The 21,784-nt window shown below is 39.4% G+C and overlaps 1 protein-coding gene across 4 annotated transcripts in view; it reads left to right on the forward strand.

The window, feature by feature from the left end:
* Window positions 1-21,784, forward strand: part of TASP1 (taspase 1) — a 310,143-nt gene that overhangs the window by 275,793 nt on the left and 12,566 nt on the right. The window lies entirely within an intron of this gene.

The raw sequence follows: 21,784 nt of genomic DNA on the forward strand, positions 1-21,784 counted from the left end.
GTGCCATGATATCTGTTTCTCATTCTTAATGAGGCTGAGAACTTAGTAAGTGATGGGCTGGCTGGTGGGGAGCCTTTGGCTTCAAAAGCTTTCAAAGACCTGTTACCTGTTGGCAGAGTTTTTTGAGGAACTGGACTGGATCACGTAAAACTATCAGGACACTTTGGAGTCTGAAAATCATCTGACCTATTTCACCAGGAATGCCATTTCTTTTCATCTTCTTTTGACTTTATTCTACTCATATTTAAAAGTTTGGGCTTGTTAAAGACCCTTTTATGAAGATTTTAAAAACTGGTCAGTATAAAAGAGCACAGCCCCTCCAAGAACAGTTTGTTAAAGCTTCATTCTCCAATTTCTTTTTTCTTTCTTTCTTTCTTTTTTTTTTTTGTTTTTTTTTTTGTTTTTGTTTTTAAATTTAAGGAATATTGTCAAACCAGGAGGGAAAAAAAGTGATATTCAGAATCATTGAGGCACAAACGTAATGGGCAGTATAAGTGCCTTAGTGAAAAGATCAGATATTAAAGAGCAGATACCAGAACCAGAGGATATTGACAGATATAAAATCAACCTCATTTCACACAAAAGTAGAAAGAGTCGAAAGAAACAGATAAGAAAGTAACTTCATTCCCTAGTCTGGTTTATATCACCAAGATTCTGAAGCAGTATTTTAACATGGATGAACTTACCGTCTGCCTATATTCCATTTCCTTTTAAGACCTGATCATTGGATGCTCGGTTCTCTTGAGTACAAATAAGCCTGGTCTGGATCCCTCAAGGCCATCACTGCAATCCTGCTCTGGGTTTGGAAATGGGAATCTTCTGGAAGGGCAAGGAGATGGAGGCCATGTGCTCTACCTTAAAGGAGCCTAGAGTGTCCATGCTGTCTGATGAGGCATGAAGGTCTTGTCCAGGACTGTCCTTCTCGCTTGTCAGCTCTGCCTCTCCTCCCTGCCTCCTGTGTGTCTGCCCAGAGCAGACCCTTTCTCAGCTTTTCACTGCTGCTTCTAAACAGGAAGTTGAAGTCCGATATCGATGTATGTATAAATCCATCCTAAATGCTAGTCTGTGGTGCTTATCTGTGAGCAAAAATGGATGAATTGTAGTTTATGGCTATAGGAACCTCTTTGTTGGCTGCTCAAAAGTCTTTTTTGCCTAATTCCTCACTTTCTCCCATGTTTGAGAGGCGGTGATGGTGCATTGTAGTTACCAGCAAATATGCAAAGTTTGGCTGTTTTGAAGCACTGGTAGGAGGGGGAGGGAGGAAAGGAGGCTGTGAAGAAGGGAAGATTTAGAAAAGTGCGGAAATTATTCTTGAGTCTTGAGATTGTATTAAATTATTGTGGATTTTTTAAATGTTTACTTATTTTTGAGAGAGAGATAGGGTGCATAGAGGGGTGGGAGGGCAGAGAGAGGGAGAGACTGAGAGTCCCAAGCAGGCTCCTCACTGCCAGTGCGGAGCCCGACGTGGGGCTCAAACTCATAAACTGTGAGATCATGACCTGAGCCAAAATCAAGAGTCTGATGCTTAACCAACTGAGCCACCCAGGCACCCCTGTGGATTTTTTTTTAATCTGGTCATTGTTATTATAAAAGCAATTCATGCTCATTACAAAAAAAAAAAAAAAAAAATCAGAAAATAGGAAAGCAAAAAAACAAAACAAAACAAAACTCGTAACTCCACTTCCCTAGAGACAACAGTTAACACTTTATCTTGTACCCTTTATGACCTTTTTATGCATACATTTTCTGTATTTTTAACACAAAAATGGGTTTATATAACCTGCCATTTTCACTTAATAATGTCATAGGAAGATGTCCAGACTTAATAAGAATTACCTCATTTATTATTGGTTCAGCTAATGTTCAGTACATATATTTTATCCTAAGACTTCTGTGGAAATCTGTCTCAGTACTAACAGACTAACAATACAGTCAGCATCTGTTTTCTCAGGGCACAGATCCCTGCAATGAGCACTGTGAGGTCTTACTTTCCCTTGAAAGCCAGCTGAGCAGGTGTCCTAGGGCAGACCATTGCCATTGCCCATTGATCCTCCATTGCAGAGTGCCCCCAGACAACATGTAAAGACTAGTATCTGCACCTCTATGCCTCAGGACTTGTTCTGGAACCATAGAAAACTGCACTGTCCCTGCACACAGCAGGCCAGTAGTGTCAGGGAATCAGCATGGCCCAGAAGCAGCTCACAGTTGATGAACGAAAGTTGTATAAGCATACTAGTTCCCTTGCTTCTTGGGTGGTATAAGTTGGGTGTGTGTTTCACACTGTTTGAGAGATTTTCCATAGAAATTAAGCTTCAGTTGCCGCCTGTGGCAGTTGACTTAATACACCTTGTGTTGACTTTTTTCCCTTCCCTATTCCCTTCTTAGTGCCCCTGTTTTATGATTCATGGGGTCATCTCCCAGATGAACTGTTTGTACTTGCCACCCTGTCTCAGGGTTGCTTCTTGGGGACTTGAAACTAAGAAACAATCCATTCTACATACTCTTGGCCAGGAGGCATTTATACCCTCTTCTGATTGAGAGGATGAATTCACCAGTCTACTTGTGCCCTGCACTGGAGTCTCTTCCTGCCTTGTGCTCCTGATGAACCATTTTAATCCATAATATCTGATTGAATATTCTCCAAGTGATAAGGCTGGATGTGCCACAAAACTGGAAGGAAGAGAGCCTGGGAGGCTCAGTTGATTAAGTGCTGACTTTGGCTCAGGTCATTATCTCACGTTTCCTGAGTTTGAGCCCCATGTCAGGCTCTGTGCTGACAGCTCAGAGCCTGGAGCCTGCTTTGGATTCTGTCTCCCTCTCTCTCTGCCCCTCCCCCACTCATACTCTGTCTCTCTCTCTCTCTCTCTCTCAAAAATAAATAAAACATTAAAATTAAAAAAAAAAGTGGAAGGAAGTTCATAGCCAAATCAGCGATGACAGGCACCCGACAGGAGACAAGTGCATACTTTTAAGGAGGTAGGGAATAAACAAGCTAAATAGCAGCTCTCCATCAAGGATTGAGGGACTCCTTAAGAGAAAGAAACTGGAATTGTGTTAATGGGACTTGGAAGAGACCACAGCCAAAGGTGTGTTACGAAGTTAAGAGATTTGAAGAGACCAAAACAATGGTAGCCAGTGTTCCCATGTCATGAACACATGTCCACCATGACCATGCATAACAACTTCATATGGCACCCACTTTCAGAATGCCACCTCTCAAGCCTAGATATCCCCAACATAATTTTGTGGTTAATTTTTTTAAAAATGCCTCCCAACATTTTTCTTAAAATGTCTATTAACTTTTAACGTTTAACTAAAATGTTTATTAAAATCAACTTTTTTTTTTTGACATAAACCCTACAATTGCTCAACATTGTGAATCTCTTTGTGCCATGAAGCCCAGTCTCCTATCCAACTTAAGCTTGCAGTGGTTAGTCATGGGGTGAAGGACCAAAAGGGGACTATGGGCCCCTCTCCCAGGAACACTAGTCCAAGAAAAGATTGAGCCCAGAAAAAATGAGCCCCTGCGAATATGATTAATTTCTTTTACTTTAGCTATGTTCTAAACCTTCCCCAAATGCAGATTAAGCAGGGAAAGGAGATGTGGGTGTGTAAACGTGGTGAGCTATATAGGTGGGAGTGAGTGAATGGGAGGTTGACCGCATAAGAGTAATCCTTTTACATTAATATTTGCCCTGGGACATTAGGAATTCTTAATGAATACACCACTTTTCCCCAACACTTAATTTGGGTTCAAATTCATAAGGTATTAACCCAGATGCCTATCATCAGAGACCTACAGGCTGGCCAGATTAACCAGGCAGTTTTTCTTTGCCCATATACTGCTGTCTCTGAAGTGTATGGCCACAGGAAGGATTAAATCTAAAACTGGCAAGAGCCTCCCTCCAAGACTCTGCTCTCAGCTTCCAGAAGCCCGTCAGCCAAGCCCGCGGTGGTTCACCGTGACCAGTTGTGGAAGGCGGGAGAGAAAGCAAGCACAGTGGTCTCTCCTTTACATGCTAGAGTCACTGAAGCCCTGAAACCACAGTGGCAAAGCTGGAAAAAACTGGGTTTTTCTCTGCCTTGATGGGGATTTCACTGATTGTCAACAGAGCTTCAGAAGCTGGAAAGGAAAAAATGCTAAACAGTTCCCTTAATCACTGATGTCACTCTCCAAAAAGGTGCTCCTAAAATGGCTTTTTCTGGCCTTGGAAAATCCAGGAAGAAGATTTTGTTCTAATATATGAAGAAAAATATGTTCTTTTTCATTTATAAGTAGTAAGATTATAATCTGTCCACCCACGTTTTTCTCCAAACCTGTTAACTAACAGTCTTTTCCATCTAGTTAATGGTAACTCCATCCTCTTGGGTGCTTGGGTCAAAATTCTTGGCGTCCTCTTTTTATGTTTCTATTGTTGCTTAACAATTCTCCCCAAATCTTACAACAACTATTTTTTTTTCTCACAATTCTGTCAACGTGGCTTGGCTTCTCTCAATGGTTTCTCTGTGGCACTTGCTGGTAGTCACAGGTGTGCTGCACTCAGCAGGAGTGTGAACTGGGGGTTGGGCTGGATGAGCTTCCTTTTTTTCCACATGCAGGCTCAGGGCCTTTCCCTCTGCTCGTGACCACTCTACATGGTCTTTTCATGCTGCTTCTCCCATAAGACATGGCAGCTCAAGGTTCCCAGGAGCATAAAAGCAAAAACTACCAGGCCTTTTTAAGGTTAGGTCAGAACTGGCCCAGCCTTACTTTTGCCACATTTATTGCTTAAATCAAGTCCTCTGGCCCACCCCAGATTCAAAAGGGGACTGCATAACTGTATAAATATAGAAGGAAGGGTCTTTGGGGGCCATCAACCTGAAATCTTTGAATCTACTTCTTCTCCTATTTTACAACTGCAAGAAACTCTGCACAACAGAGAACAAACTGAAGGTTGATGGAGGAAGTTGGGTGGGAGATGGGCTAGATGGGTGATGGGTATTAAGGAGGGCACTTGTGGGGCACCTGGGTGGCTCAGTCAGTTGAGCATCTGACTTCAACTCAGGTCATGATCTCGCGGTTCTTGAGTTCAAGCCCCGCGTCGGGCTCTGTGCTTACAGCTCAGAGCCTGGAGCCTGCTTCGGATTCTGTGTCTTCGTCTCTCTCTGCCCCTTCCCTGCTCATGCTCTCTGTCTCTCAATAAACATTAAAAAAAAAAAAAAAAAGAGGAGGGCACTTGTGATGAGCACCGGGTGTTGTATGTAAGTGACGAATCATTGAATTCTGCTCCTGAAACCAATATTGCACTGTATGTTAGCTAAAATTTAAATTCAAAAAAGCATAAAAGAAACAAACAGTCTGTTAGTAAATGCTATTGGCCCTCCTTTAAAATGTGTCCTAAATCCAACCACTTCTCCCCCTCTCCACTGCTACCATCCAGATCATCTCTTACCTGAGAAATTACAACAAGGTCCTCACTGGCCTCCCTGCATCCAGAGTTACTAGTCCACTTGGCAGCAGAAGGAGTCTCATCATGGTGCTCCTCTGCCCCAAACCTCTAAACAAATGTGTCAGTTATATGGTAGATTAGAAAGGGTTGAGTTCCAGAGGAAAAAATGAAGCAGAAAGGGGACGCAGAGTGCTGACGGGAGAGTGGTAAGGAGGGTGCTCATTGAGAAGATAACATTTAAGCAAAGAGTTGAAGATGAGGGACGAGTAAGCTGTGTGGATCCATCTGGAAAGTGCTTTCCAAGGAGAGGTAGAGGCAAATTCTTAGAAAGATACAGACCACCACAACTGACTCAAAAAGAACTAGAAAATCCAAATAGATTTATAACAAGAGATTAAGTTGTTAATCAAAAGTCTTCCCAGGAAGAAAGTCCAGAACTAGATGGCTGTACTGGTTAATTCTACCAAACATTTAAATAATTATTACCAGTTCTACACAAATTTTTCCAAAATACAGAAGAGGAGGAGACACTTCTCAACTTATTCTACGAGGTGCAGACACTTTGAGACAGTCAGGAGGCTCTCCTCAAATAGTTAAACACTGAGTTTTTCCCCTCCTAGGTACATACCCAGGAGAAATGAAAACATGTCACACAAAAACTTGTACATGAATGTTCATAGCAGCATAATAGCCACAAAGTGGAAACAACCCTAAAGTTCCCCAACTGATAAACAAAATGTAGTATATAATACTACTTTTTAGTAATATAATTTAGTATATAATACTACATTATAGCAATATAATGGAATATTATTTGGCAATAAAAACAATACAATACTGATAAATACTACAACATGAATGAACTTTGAAAACATGCTACACAAAAGAAGCCAGTCACAAAGGACTACATGTTGTGTGATCCCATTTATTTGAAATGCCCAGTGTAGATAAATCTCTAGAAACAGAACCTATAGATTAGTAGTTTCCTAGAGGTGGGAGGGATGAGGGACAGGGAAAGTTAAGTGGTGATAAATAAAGAGTGTAGGGTTTCCTTGAGGATTAATTAATGATGTGCTTAAATTAATTATGGTGCTGAATGCATCACTCTGAATATAGTAAAAGCCATTGAACTGTATACTTTAAATGGGTGAATTGTATGATAATATAAGTTATATCTCGATAAGTTGTTAAAAAATAGAAAACAATTTAGGATATAATTTAGGAAAAAAAATACTGGAAAAGAATATCATACCCTAGCAAATTCTTCATTTTCCTGGTTGATAATTTCCAGTTTTTCCCAACATTTTTCACTTGCATTATTAAAAATTAAGGTGTTTTTAACATAACCACAATAACTTAGCCATGGTATTACATCTAAAACATTTTATAATAATTCTTTCATATCATTAAAAGTCTATTAAATGATTGCATTTCCAATTGCATTATGTATTACTATGTGCTTGGGCTGCCATAGCAAAGTACCACAGCCTGGGTGGCTATGAAATTTATTTTCCTCACAGTTCTGGAGGCCAGAAGTCTGAGATCCAGTTGTTGGTGGGATTGATTTCTTCTGAGGCCTCTGTCTCTGGCTTTACATGGCCATCCCTATCTGTTTTCTTTGGACATTGTCCTTCCTCTGTGCATGTCTGTGTCCTAAGCTCCTCTTCTCATAAGGACACCAGTCATATTGGATTAAGCCCCACGCATATGACCTCATGTTACCTTAATTAGCTCTTTAAAGGCCCTGTCTCAAAAAAGACACATTCTGAGATACTGAAGGTTAGAACTTAAACATATATGGGGTGCCTGGGTGGTTCAGTCACTTAAGAGTCCGGCTCTTGATTTTGGCTCAGGTCATGACCTCATGGTTGTGGGATCAAGTCCTGCATCGGGCTGTGTGCCATCAGCTTGAGACTCTCTCTCTCCTCTCTGCCCCTCCCCCCCCCCCAATTAAATAAACTTTTAAAAAGCAAACAAACATATGAATTTTGGTGGGGGAGGCACAGTTTAACATATAATACATTATAATGTCATTTAAAAAATGTTTTCTTGTTTGAAAGAAATGTTTCCTTTTTAAAGGAAAACAAAACATAATTTCCTAGTATTAATATTACTTCAAACTATAGCCACTTAAAAATGTACAAACATAGAACTAAGTATAAACTTCTTGTGTGTAGAGCTCTTTTACAATTATAAATCCAGGTAGATTTCCAAGTGAATACAACAATATCCAAAATCAAAGTTTATATTAACAATTATATGATGGCTATATTACATTGTTTTGTTATTATTTTACCTTAAATCATTATTTGATTTTATTTTGGTTATTGGGTTTTTCCATCTTAAAATTTCCATGTGATTTTTCTTTGTATCTTAAATTTCTTTGCTGAAGCTTTCTATTTTTTTATTCATTTATGTCAAGCATGTTCATAATTGCTTGTCAAAGCATTTTTATAATGGCTGCTTTAAATTCCTTATCAGATAATTCCAACATCTTGGGCATCTGTTGACTGTCTTTTGTCATTCAAGTTGAGATCTTCCTGGTTCTTGGTATGAGTGGCATTTCACTGAAACCTGGATATTTTGGTTATCATTTTATGAGTCTCTGGATCTCACTTAAATCTTAAATTTAAAATTTTAGCAGATCTCCTCTGATGCCACTTTGGTGGGAGAAGGGGGGTGCTCCCTTGTTACTTGCCAGATGGAAGTAGAGAAGCCTGGACTCTCCACTTAGCTGCTTAGATACCCATAGGGGAGTGGCTCCTCATTACTGCCTGTGGAGGTGGGAATTCAGGCTCCCACAAGGCCTTTTGCTGACATCCTGCCCACTGTGGGGAGGGGGGGAAGAGGCTCTTTACTCCTTGGAGGAGATGAAAGTTTCTATTCCCCCTCAGCCTTCTTAGACACCACTTGGAAGAGTTGGTGGGGGGGGGGGGGGCGTTAGGATGCTTGTAACAGCTTAATGAGGATGGAAATCTAGGCTCTCCCTGTGACCTTCACTGGAGGGGGTGGAGCTGGGGTTGTAGCCTTTTTATTTACTGTGGTATTTGGCTGAAAGTAGAGCCATTATTGTCTAAAAGTTTTCTGTTCTGCTAGATTGCCCTTTCTTGGTCTGTTGGCCTGAGAGAGCAGACTTTTCCTGGGGCTCTTTTGTCTGTGTCCATTGGTATTTCTGGGTTGCTGGCTCCTCCACTAACCAGTCTGGGATAGATGAGGCAAAAATGAACTCTCAGGGAACTCATGACCATGTTCCTTAGGACTCATGGTCCCAAACTGGCCTGCCTTCTTTTCTCCACCTGTCCAACTTTTCTCATGTTTGTTTTGTGTATAATGCCCCATGTTTTTAACTGCACTTAGTAGTAGGAAGGAATAAGGGAAAATGCCTCTACTGCATCTTTCAGAAGCAGAAGTCCTGATTTTTATTATAGAAGCCTTTATTTGGAAACTGAGTATTTCACTAGCTGACTTGATTCTTTGATTTTAAACTTGACAGCCATCATTTGAGTTGCTAACATGATTGGCATTATACTTCTTTTTTGATAATGAACCTGTTTTTTAACTACATACCCATTATTTTTCTATCCAATCCACTTAATAGATACCCTGGGAAATTGTGATATAGCCATTTAATGAAAAATTCCTTAATTGAGGGTTTAGTACTACATTTACTGCTGGCAAATGTTGGTGCGTAGAGAGACTAATCCATGCACCACCTCTGCTCAACCCTGAATGTAAAGATAATACCACAGAGGCTATTTTGTTTTCAGCATAGCTTATTACTGATCGTGACTTGGTTCTGTCACTTATTCTTTTCCAGCCACCTATAATCTTCATTTGGCATCAACATTACTACAACCCCAGGTACAAATGCAAATGAAATTGCCTGGCATGAATTAGTTGCAAGGTGATCCCTGAATATGTTTGTATTAATTCATTTTAGTTTATCATCAAAATGAAAAATTCTTAAGTTATAAATTCATTGAATTCATGGGTTCTATGGAGGCTACATCTATATGGACTCACAAACTCCAATTTGAGAAACTTAAGTCTGCACCATTTCCACATTTAGCTAGTTAATAAGAAGAGTTACTAATGTACTACAAGCTAGCCTGAAGGTAGTTGTTAAAAATTGGGGCACATGGTTGGGGACAGACAGTCCCATCTGACCAGTAGAGTAATGAGGATAATAGGTTCATTCTTTACTCATCTGTATCTGACAATCCTCCTCCATTTCCATTACCATTTCCAGTGTGATCCAGCTGATTTCCAGTTGCTATACTCTAATTACCATACTCTGTATCTCTGTGCTGGGAGTTCTCTCCAAAATCACAGAAGACAGCTCTGCCTGTGGCATGCCAGAAGGACCAGGGCATTAACATCTCCTGGACTAGCCCTCAACTCATGATTCTCAGGAGTTGGTATACAAATACCCCAACTCCTTTACCTCTGGAGTGGGATATCACTGGGGCTAGTGTTTGCACCATTTCCCAGAATTTCCCTTTGGTGTTTCCAGTTTCCCACAGTGGTGACTGCCTTGCTAATGCATCTTTTATTGGCTGTCTTCCCCTTTCTCATCTCCTATCCCCACTATCAGTGTTTCCTGTACCTCCCAAATAAAGCCCTTGCACTCATATTCTTATCTCAGGATTTGCTTCTAGGAGAGAAGCACATTATAAAATGCTTTTGCTTATGATAACTTATTTGACCCATAAAACAACTCTGGAAGAGAGAAAGTTATATTGGTTAAGTCTAGCAATGGAATGTGAGTCCCACGTTCTGTTACACTCTCTCATGTATCCCAAGAACAGCACCTGGCATGTTGTAGATGTTTAATAAATAATTGATGAGTAAAGGAAGAAACTGATGCTCCTGTAAGCAATTTTATCAAATTGCCAGTGAGAGAGCCAGGGTTCTTTGACCCAAGCACAGTATTCTCTCCATTATACACTCACGTCCTGTTCTTAACCCTGTTGTCTCAGATCATAGCCTGCAGAGGAACTTAAAGATGACTTAAATACGCCAATATTGTTAGCCACCTCTAAACCATAGTGATGTCAATGGTTTCAGAGTTAGTGGAATACAAAGATCTGTGAGGATATTAAAGATATTTATGGGACAAATTGCCAAGTCGCACAGACATTTGGGGGGGCCACATCATTCCCATGGTGACCATCTGGAGCTGCAAAGGCCCATAAAATAGAGGCAACTAGTCTTTCTCAGCTCCAAGGTAGTTAAACACATTCTAGCCCAGACTTGTCTTTATATTGTTTTCCTCATCAGCAGTATGAACATATAAAAGTCATTTTCTTGAAAGAACCTTGTTTAACACTCCAACTTATGCTTTAGAAAAATTGTATCATACCTTCTTCTAGTGAGTTCTATAATAAATGGACACTTGTAGATAAAACCATATTTAGCAGTATGAACAGAGAAATAATATGTATTACAGTTAGCTATCAGATTAGATATTAACTCATTAATCAATTTTTACTGAAATCATGCATCTTCCCTCAAATGAATGGTTATTCTCTGAAGCCATTTTGATTCCTGAGCACTGCTTTCCCTAAACTCCTTAAAGTCATCAGGCACATTAAAGGATATCCGATTTCATTAGTCTAAGCTGAGTGATCGCAATTCATCAAGGCATGAAAAGTCTGTCCAGTCTTGTGGAATATCATTAAATGGTTCAAGGACGTTTCTAATCTTAATGATGGCCAAGGGGGAGCAACTATTACGATGATGAATGGGAATGAATATCTGGAGAAAGTTCAAGGCATGTTATACTTACAAAGACTAATACATGTTGTTTATCTAAATCATCCAACTGATTAAAGAAACACACAAAGCCCAAGACAGTTAAAAGCAGAGAACCAAATAGGCTTTGACCTACCCTGGTATATTTATCGCTGACCATGTCATGCGTGTAAAATGTATTGCTCCACCAAGATGCCGTGTATATAAATCGGTAGGGTCTTTTGAGGCTGATGTTGAGTAATATAGGCTGTCCAGTTTATTGCCTGGCTAAATATTTATATAGAATGAGTTCATTGATGGTGGGGAAGCCTCCATAAAAGGAGTCTTTCAATGTTACTAACTGATTAGCTACAACGCCTAAGGCTTAGCAAGAGCTAGGTGGTGGTAACGTTGATACTTCCGCTCCTAAAATCAATTCCTGAGCTGCTCGGTGTTTTGAATCCTTGCTCTGAGTTGGGTTTGTGTGTGTGTGTGTGTGTGTGTGTGTGTGTGTGTGTGTGTGTGTGTGTTTACCTCTTGGTACCAAGACCAGTGCAGAGCCTGCAAGGAAAGAGGAAATGCTTTTTTTTTTTTTTTTTTTTTTTTTTGGTACACCCCTAGAAGAATGCTCTTTGGAACTATCTTTCACTGGGAGAACATGTCTATTAAACTCACACTCAGTTCATGGCAGTCAATGCTGGTATAAAAGGGGGATGGCTCATTTTATATCATAAAGGCCAGAGAATAAATCTCTTATCCAGGGGACTTGTTTTTGGCTCTCCTTTCTCTGGGCAAGAGCAGGAAAAATCAACCACACAGGTGGCTGGGAGGATGTTGGGCCACTGTCCAAATACTTAATCTTAGTAAATATCTTTTCATTAGGTGTGGGAGTGGTAGGTTGTTGGGCTGAAATAGTACAGCCATTGCTTAAAGGATTGTTGAAAGATAAGAAACTGGAGTTGTTGAAGATTTAGAATTAAAGACTTTCTTCACTTGGATTCTGAGACACTTAATGCTTTTGGTTTTCCTCATACCTCCCTGGTTTCCTTCTCAGTATCCTTTTATGGTTTCTCTTCTCTTCCTGGCCACTGAACGTTGGTGGTCCCAGTGCTTGGTTATCAGCCCTTTTTCCCCATAGATGATTTTATTCTGTCTGGTGCCTTAAGTATCATGTCTCCCAAATCTCCAGCCTGAACTGCACCTAAACTCCAAACTCCTGACTTGGTATGTTCACTGTAACACCCAATAAAGCATTTCATAATGTGCCCAACACAGAACCCTTAGTTTCTATCTCCCCATCTCCACCCCCAAGCCTGCTCCTTCCCCCAGAATTCACCATTTCAATTGATATTCTCATTTACTCAGTGGCTCATGTACAAAATCTGCAAATTGCCTTTGAGTTCTCTCTTTTCCTCATCTCCACAACAGATACCCTACACTGCAGCATGAGGAGCTGGCTGACTTAGAAAGATGCATCCTAATTTGGTCTTGGAAGATGCAGTAGGTAGGGCACCTGATGAAAAGCACGTTACTCCAGATTCCTTCAAGTTGTTTTTTCTTTCAATGGGCATAGGTATTTCAATGCAGATACGAGTTTGATCCATCATAGGGGTCAGCTATGTAGACTTCAAATCCTGGGTCTATGTTTACAAAACTAGGAGTTTCAGTCCAGCTCGTAAGCTCATGGATGGGGGCACAGGGCAAGCTGTTGTATGTCAGGTGGACCTTTGTTATCTGTCTGTCTTTGGCCACTACAGGAACAAAAAATGTGAGGAGAACTGACAGGAGCAAATCAGTCTCTGCTCCTCCCCCGATGGCCATGGTGGCCATGGCACCACTCATCTCCTGGCATTTTTCCTTCTCTAAGGAAGGAATTCCTCATCTTCCTTCCTAACCTTGCTTCATTCCTCAGCTTAGTGCCATTGAGAAAGCATGGCTTGTCCTCCGTGGGATCCCAGGCCAGCACTTTCATATTGCTTACTTTATTTTTCCTAATCAAACATGTTATAATGAAGAAATGGAATTCTTTATTTAATTGATGGTGAAAAGCATTTCCTTCTTATTATTGGAACTATAAAAGTGATACGTTTGATATACTAGAAAATGTCTTAAAAATGAGACAAGGAAGAAAATTAAAGTCCTTTAAAATCCCATCACTGAGAAATAATCACAGCACTTAACATTTTTAAATGTTTTCCTTCCATCTTTTTTTTTTTCTTAGTGAATTTATATTTGGAAGAAAAAAAAATTGTACCAAATTTTGTCTGGAATTGGACTTTTTTGTGAGTTATTATACACAAACCCCCTCATAGGAAGAAATTGGCATTTCTGATCAATGCAGATGCAATTTTCTGATGCATTCCAATGGGATTAAGATCATGTTTGAGAAGCCAGTTACTTATCCTTCCAGGTGACTCCCAGCTGACTGTCAGTAAAGATTCTAAAGATCTTTAATTAGACGTTTCTTTCACTTGGTATCTAGTCTAACAAAAATTGCCTAACCATTTCTTTTCCCATAAAACGTCCCCCCCCTCCCCTGCCAAAGTAAGTCCTTGGATTAGCCTGATATATATAGTTCCTTTCCCTGCAGCAAGATTGCCATAAAACTTTGACTCTTAATCAAATTTGGAGCAGGGTTCAGCACTCTTATTTAGAGACCAACTTCTTCCACCTTCATTTTATTAAAAAAAAAGGGGGGGTCAATTTCATGTAGGTAGAATTTATATATTATAAAATATACCCATTTCAAATGTACTGTTCAATGAATTTTGGAAAACACATATTTCTGTGTAACTGCCACCACAATCAAGATATAAAACATTTTTATAACCCTGAAAGTTTCTCTAATGCCACTTTGCAGTCAGTCCCCCCTTTCCTTCTGGCTCTTAGTAATCACTGATCTGTTTTCTGTTACTACAGATTGGTGTGGGGTTTTTTTTTGCCTTTTATAGAATTTCATATAAATGGAATCATATGGTATGTACTCATTTGCATCTGACTTTTAAATGTGTTTCAGAAATGTATCCATGTTATTACATATAGCAGTAGATTACTTATTTTTATCTGCTGTATAGTATTCCACTAAATGAATATACCACAATTTATTTATCTATTCTACTATTGATGAGTACCAGGTTTTTTCAGTCCAGGACTACTAAGAACAGTACTGCTAAGGATATTCATATTTAAGTCATATTCATATTTAAGTGAGGGTGTATGTTTTCATTTCTCCTGGGTAAATACCTGGGAGTGAAAATCCTGGGTTAAATGGTATTTTACATTTTTTTAAAAAATTTTTAACATTTATTTATTTTCAAGAAACAGAGAGAGATGGAGTGCAAGTGGGGGAGGGGCAGAGAGAGAGGGAGACACAGAATCTGCAGCAGGCTCCAGGCTCCGAGCTGTCAGCATAGAGACCGATGCGGGACTCAAACCCACCAACAGTGAGATCATGACCTGAGCTGAAGTCAGACACTTAACTGACTGAGCCACCCAGGCGCCATTACATTTACATAAGAATATAAGTATAAGAAATTACCAGACTGTTTTTCAGAGAGGTTGGGATCTTCCATTTTTACCATTATTGCTTCTTACCAGGGGTTTAAAGGGCCTTTGGGAAATGGGAGTTTAACAATGAAAAACATGGATATGTTGTCTTTTCTTTTTGGTGTTCTTCCTTTTGAAATATATTTCTCTTTCTTTTTCATTTCTGTGAAAGAGAAATAGCCAGAAGAAATCAAATGGTTATCTGATCCTGAAGATAAAAGAATTGAAGAGAATGTTAATGAATTCCTAACCTAACAGTGGTGAATTTTTCCTTCAACCTGCAAAGTTGTCCTTCAGACTCCTTTTTCAGACCTGGAGATTACTCATTCCTCCTAGCTCAGTCCCAGTGGGGTAATCCTTTGAGGATTTCCCATAGTAGGCCTAGTAAATGTTTCTTTGGCACCACACCCTCTTCCTTTATAGCCCTTAGTATAGTTTATAGTCACTGATATTTGTGGAATTCATCGATGAGTGTCTTTTCTCCTTACGTCATGACATGAAGAACCAAGCTTCTTTATCTCTCCTGGCTCACAGTAGAACTAAAAAATATATATATATATTTTAATGAATGAACAAATGAATAAGAGAAATAGAAACAGGTTAACAGAACAAGACTGCCAAGCTAACGGTTGTGGCTATACAAAAGTGGTTGAAATACATGTATTTGTTGACTGCCAACTCCCCAAAAAGACCATACCAGTACTCTACTGATCAAGCAAAACTGTTTATTACGTACTGTAATAAGGGAGAACACCACCTTGACCAAGTCTTAGTAGTAGCTTCAAAAGGAAAGGACAGAACACATGTGTGTAGGGGTTTAGATCTGGTTTTGAGTGGTTAAAGGCAGATCTTTCAATGTGGGGATTCCAAATGGGCAAAGTTCACAAAAAGGTAAAGGTTCTAGAGCAAAGTGTGTACTGATAAACAAGTAGGTCTGTCCCATAGAGCAACTTGTTGGCCTGAAAAGGGGCTGGTTGAGTAGTCCATTGTTTGAAAATAAGTAAATGTTCAGGAAGCTCCTGGAGCAAACACTGAGGTTATTTAGTAGACAAGAATTTTCTGGAACAAATGGTAAAGTCATGTTGATGTAGGCTTAGTTCTGTTAGTTATGAAGCTGCTGGCAGCTCCCAAAACCCAGTTCCCCAAGACTAAGTATAGAAAGGCAGATTATTTCTGTGACCTTTATATGCTGAATGAGGAGACTGTGCTTCACAACAATTGCTCATATTCTTGATTGTCAGGTCTGGAGAAATCTGTAGGCATGACTGGAATACTAACTTCTGCATTCCCACCTCTTGAATTTAAGCCATAAAACCTCTTATTATGTAAAATACTAACATCTCAACAACAAGTCCTGGAAATGAGATATGGGTTTGTGAGGCTCCTCTCTTTTTGCCTTTTCTCTGGCTCTCCTTTATTTTTTGATTTATGATTGCTTTACAAGACAAAACTTTAGTTTCCCTGTCAAGAATCCAGTGGGAATGAAGAGTTAGAGGAAATACCAGCAGCATGTTAGTCTAATAGCAGGAGGAAGCAGTAGGGCTGAGTTATGAGCAAGGCTGCACATGGTATCAACATAGCTATTTTGCTGCAAAGCGAGGAACAGTGAGCTTTCTATAGGACTCTTTGAGGTTGGGGGATCTCCTCGACCAAGATAAATGGGAGCTTAGGAGGAAGGAGACAGGAAGAGTTACACAGAGGCATTTAAGTGTAGCTAAGTTAAGTTGGCATCTCCCCACCAATCAGATCCCTAGTTACATCATGAACCATTCAGCTGGTCAAAATGGAAGACAGAGACAGCCTGTAAAGCATTCCAAAGGCACCATCACCATCACGTTACACGTAATTTGTGGCCAAGGCTTGACACACAGTGTTGGAGGAGGCATGCTAGAGCTCATGCAATTCCTCAGCCACGTGTATGGTGGGATAGGGATGTAGGAAAATTTCTGGCCATGGAAAGTAAACATCTCACCTCCAAAAGGGCAGAGTCCTGCAAACACCATGAAACAAAGACTCAGTATTGTGAAATGAGCCAAGAATTTCCCAAAAGGGAGGGTGGAGCTTGGGCATGGCTTTCCTTCTCTTCCCTTGTGTAATATTGTCACATCATCTGGGGGTATCGTGTGCAGAAGGGAGCCTTTAGAAAGTTGGCTGTGCTATAATTTATGGCTCCCCTCAGCAGCTAAATCTTTGCTTTCTGCTCTACAGCCCGGCAGCCATAATTCCTCTCTCCCTTTTTCACGTGTGTGTGTGTGTGTGTGTGTGTGTGTGTGTGTGTGTGTGAAATATATAGACATAATTTAAAAATTAAATAAGCCCCCAAATAACAAGGGCCTTACCAGTTCTTACCCCCAACTCCTGCTGCCCAAGGCCCACTTGCTTTCAACTGTTTCTTTCTTTTCTTTTCTTTTTTTTTCTTTCTGATTTCTCTCTTTTTGCTTATACTCTTTCTGGATTATTCATTTTAGACCATATGTGTTGACTTCCTTCTGTGTTAAATAAGGACACAATACCTTTGCACACTCCCTCCCCTTTTCCTCTCTCCCTATTCTCATAATTACATTGCAGTTTTTAGCTGAATCAATTGTCACTATTTATATTGTTATGGTTGGTAAATATGGTTGACCCCAAAACCAAGTAGGTATTGTGATTATCTTTTTTACCCAGTGCTTGGTTTTGTTGTTTTTCACTCCCAGAATTTTCTTGGTCCTACCTTAATTTTTTCCATCAGGTCTGTCAATCCCCACCTGTTGATATCTTTTCCAAAAGCTCAAACATGTCAGATAATTTGTTCTACTTATTTCCTCTGAAGTCTTCTCTCCTGAACCCCTGTGTTCTCCTGTTTTGATGCAGTCATTAGGGCTACCTCATGGTTGTCATCCTGGAGTTTTTTCACCATCACCCTGCAACTTCCCTTTTTGGATTCCTCGTTTTTTGAATCCCCATGTCTCCCACTTTCTTGGCTTACCCCCTCCTTTTGTAAGAAGGTTCACTAGTGGTTTCCTAAGGCAGGGTACATGGGAGGGACTTATTCCTTCAGTCCAGGGATGTGTCTGAAATGTCTTTATTGTCCCTCTTACAATAATTTGGAATTTGGCTGCATATAAATTCCTGGTCAAAACTCAATTGCTTTACTGTCTTCTAGCACATGTTTTGTTGTGACTAGTCCAATGCAAATTTCATTTCCCATCTTTTGTAAGTGACATTTTTTTTCTCCTTTTCTCTCTCTCTTTCTCTCTGGGATATTTTTTATGATCTTCTCTTTATTTCCACGAGTCTCACAGTGGAAGACTGTGAGACTGGTCACTCAGTGGACCCTTTCAGTCTCAAGCACACTCTTTAATTATGAAATTTTTCTTTTATTATTTCCTTAGTCATTTCTTTCCCTCTCCATTCTCTAAGTGTTCAAAATAACTATTATTTGGATCTTGGATCTCCTAGATTGATTCCCTGAGTCTCTTAATCACTCTTTATGAAAAATCTTTGTGTATTATTCTATGTGTATTGTGTATTTGTTCTATGTTCTTCCTGAGAGGTTTCATCTACTTTATTTTCCAAGCCTTCTACTGATTCTTTTAAATTTTAGCCATCTTATTTTAAATTTGTTAGAGTTCTTTCTTATTATTTCATTCATTATTTTTTATAGTTTTCTCTTCTTGTCTCATGGATGCAACATCTTCTCTTTTCAATCTAAGAATTAGTGGGATTTTTGTCATTTTCTTCTGATCTCCACATTATCTCTTTGACCTTTGTGTTTCTTTTTTCCCTAGTTCTTTGTTTCAGTTTTTGTGTTCTATGTTAGGAGACATTCCTCAACTATTTGGTGGTCTTTGGCTCTCTGTTGCTATTTCTTTTTTTTTTTTTTTAAGTTTATTTATTTATTTATTTATTTTGAGAGAGAGAGAGAGTGAGCAAGTGGCTGGGACTGAGGGGAGCAGAGAAAAGGGAGAGAGAGAAAGAGAGAGAGAGAAGAGAGAGAGAGAGAGAGAGAGAGAGAGAGAGAGAAAATCTCAAACAGCCTCTGCACTAGCAGCACAGAGCCTGAGGCGGGGCTTGAACCCACAAACCATGAGATCATGACCCGAGTTGAAACCAAGAGTCGGACACTTAACCAGCTGAGCCACCCAGGCACCCCTCTCTGTCTCTATTTCTAGTAAAGTACTAAAGACATGACTGGAGACTTTATATGCCAGAAGGGCGTCACAGTGGAATCAGGCAGTGGTCCAGCTGCTCTGTGGGAGGACTCCCAAATGTCAGTCAATTTCCCCACTGAAGAGTCTTCTAATTTTCTTACCAGAGGCTTATGCCTAACTGCTGGAGCAGTAGAGGTACATAACCCACTTCTTGGAAGTGTAGATGCTTGAGCTGACTGTGAAAGCCACATTGCCCAAAGGCTGAGTGTGGCACTGGTGATACATGAGTTGACTTTAGGGTACAAATGACTAAATATTTTTCTTTATAGTATATTTGCTCTAGTATGTGCTGGCAAAAATATAACTAGCACACCAAAACCATGGTGTCATGGATCATATCATCGCTTAAGGCAAGCTAACTAAATGAGAGTGACTCAAGTTCAAACTATTAAGATCAATAATAGTACAAGATGGATAGAAACAAGGCAAAAAGAGAGTAGAAAGGGGACTCCATGTGGAATGATGGACAAAGCAAAGGGACAGAGATGTGTGGTGGGGAAATTACAAGTCCCTCTGTGTGTGGGTGTGGAGAGTGGAAAGAGTGGTCAGAGACTAGATTATGAAGAACAATGTATTTTTGTAAGTGTTACTTTAAAAAAATCTTTTAATGTTTATTTATTTTTGAGAGAGAAAGAGAGACAGTGTGTGAGTGGGGGAGGGGCAGAGAGAGGGAGACAGAATCCGAAGCATGCTCCAAGCTCCGAGCTGTCAGTACAGAGCCTGATGCAGGGCTCAAACTCACAAGCCATTAGATCATGACCTGAACTGAAGTCAGAGGCTCAACCAACTGAACCACCAGGTACCTCTGTAAGTATTATTTTAACACTGGTTTGATGGTTGTACCGTGTCTAAGTCCAAGAGGCATCATGGTTACTCATTGTGGCTAATCCAAGTCAAGTCAATAAGTAATGATTTTCCTTTGAATTATTTACAACAGTTAAAAAAGGATATAGATTGGCTTCCTTCTGTCACATAGGAAGCTGCTGGTTTTATTTCCTGCTCCTCTCCTCTGCCCCCATATAGCCCTCATGCCCATCACTTCATTGGATATAGTACGATGAAAAAATGTAAATACATACTAACCCAAATCTCAGAAAACCTTAATCAGGAAGACAATTCTGCTATAAAATCTAAGTTAATGCATTCTCAATGAGTATACATATAATGAATTTGGGATTTCTTATCTTTGTGGATATTCTCATGTTTTCTACATCTGCACACGTTAGCTAAACTCTGGATCACAGCATAGCAATTCAAGTGTTTTGTAACTTTACTGCCCAATGCAGTAACTACTAGCCATGTGTGACTATTTAAAGTTAAAATAATTAAATAAAATAGAACATTGAACGTCTCAAACTAGTCACATTTCAAGTGCTTTCTGGTCACATGTGATAAGTGACTGCAGTACTGCATATCACAGATATAGAACATTTTTATCACCAGAAGTTATCTTAGATCACACTGTCCTTTGGTTACACAAAGTCTATTCTTTTTTATTGAGATATAATGGTTATATTATATTGTATTCATTTCAGGTGTATAACATAATGATTAGATATTTGTACAAAGGCTGCTTTTAAATTTTAGAAAATCTTAAAATAAAAGTAACCACCACCACAATTGTGACACAGAACAATCCTATAACCACCCAAATTTCCTCATGCTGCTCCTTTAGAGGCACAATTTCTCACCCTGCCCCCAAGCAATCACTAATCTAGTGTGTCTTTTCCCATAGTTTTACCTTTTCAAGGATATAGTATAGATTGAATCATATAATATGTTAACCTTTTGAGGCTGGCTTTTTTTTTATTTATTTAAGTTTATTTATTTAGAGAGAGTGTGTGTGTGTGTGCAAGCAAGGGAGGGGCAGAGAGAGAGGGAGAGAGAGAATCCAGAGCAGGCTCCACACAGTAAGCACAGAGCCGGACGTGAGGCTCAAACTCATGAACTGTGAGATCATGACCTGAGCCGAAAATAAGAGTCGGTCACTTAACTGACTGAGCCACCCAGGCGCCCCAAGACTGGCTTCTTTTACACAGCTTAGTGCCTTTAAGATTTATCCAACTTGTTGCATCTACCCAAGTCTTTGTGCGAATAGTATTCCATTATATGGTGGTTTCACAGTTTGTTAACCCACTCACCCATTGAAAAATATCTTGGCCATTTCCGTTTTAGGAGTTTATGAACAAAGCTGCTAAAACATTTGTGATCAGGTTTCTGTGTGAATTATAGGTTTTCATTTCTCTAAAGTAAATATCCAGGAATAGAGTTGCTGGGTAATATGGTAAATATATGCTTTATTGTACCAAAAACCACCAAACAGTTTCCCAGAGTGGCTATTCTGTGTTGCATTCCCAACAGCAATATATAGAGTTCCAGTAGCTCTGTGTCTTTATTAACACTTGGTATTGTCTTTTTTTTTTTTTTTTTTTTTTTTTTTTTTGCCATTCAAGTACACACATAGTAGTATCTTCTGGTATTATTTTGCAATTCCTTAATGGCTAATTATGTTTTGCTTATTTACCATCTTTGCATCTTCTTTGGAGAGAGGCCTGTTCAGTTTTTGCCCATTTTAAAATTAGATTGTCTATTTCCACACTGTTGAGTTTTGAGAGTTATTTATATTTTCTGGTTATAAGTTCTTTGTCAGATACATGAATTGCAAATATCTCTCCCAGTCTGTATCCTTCTTTTCTTTCTTTTAATAGTGTCTTTTGTGGAGCAAATGTTTTTAATTTTGATGGTTCTCATTACTATTGCTCTGTAATAAATCTTAAAATGAGATAGCATCATTTCTCCAAATTTATTATTTTTCAAAATTGTTTTGGCTCTTCTAGTTGCATTTCCATATGAATTTTAGAGCCAGTGTTACTTTATCCACAA

The sequence above is a fragment of the Panthera onca genome, chromosome A3, assembly GCF_046562875.1.
Source record: "Panthera onca isolate mPanOnc1 chromosome A3, mPanOnc1 haplotype 2, whole genome shotgun sequence".
NCBI lineage: Eukaryota > Metazoa > Chordata > Mammalia > Carnivora > Felidae > Panthera > Panthera onca.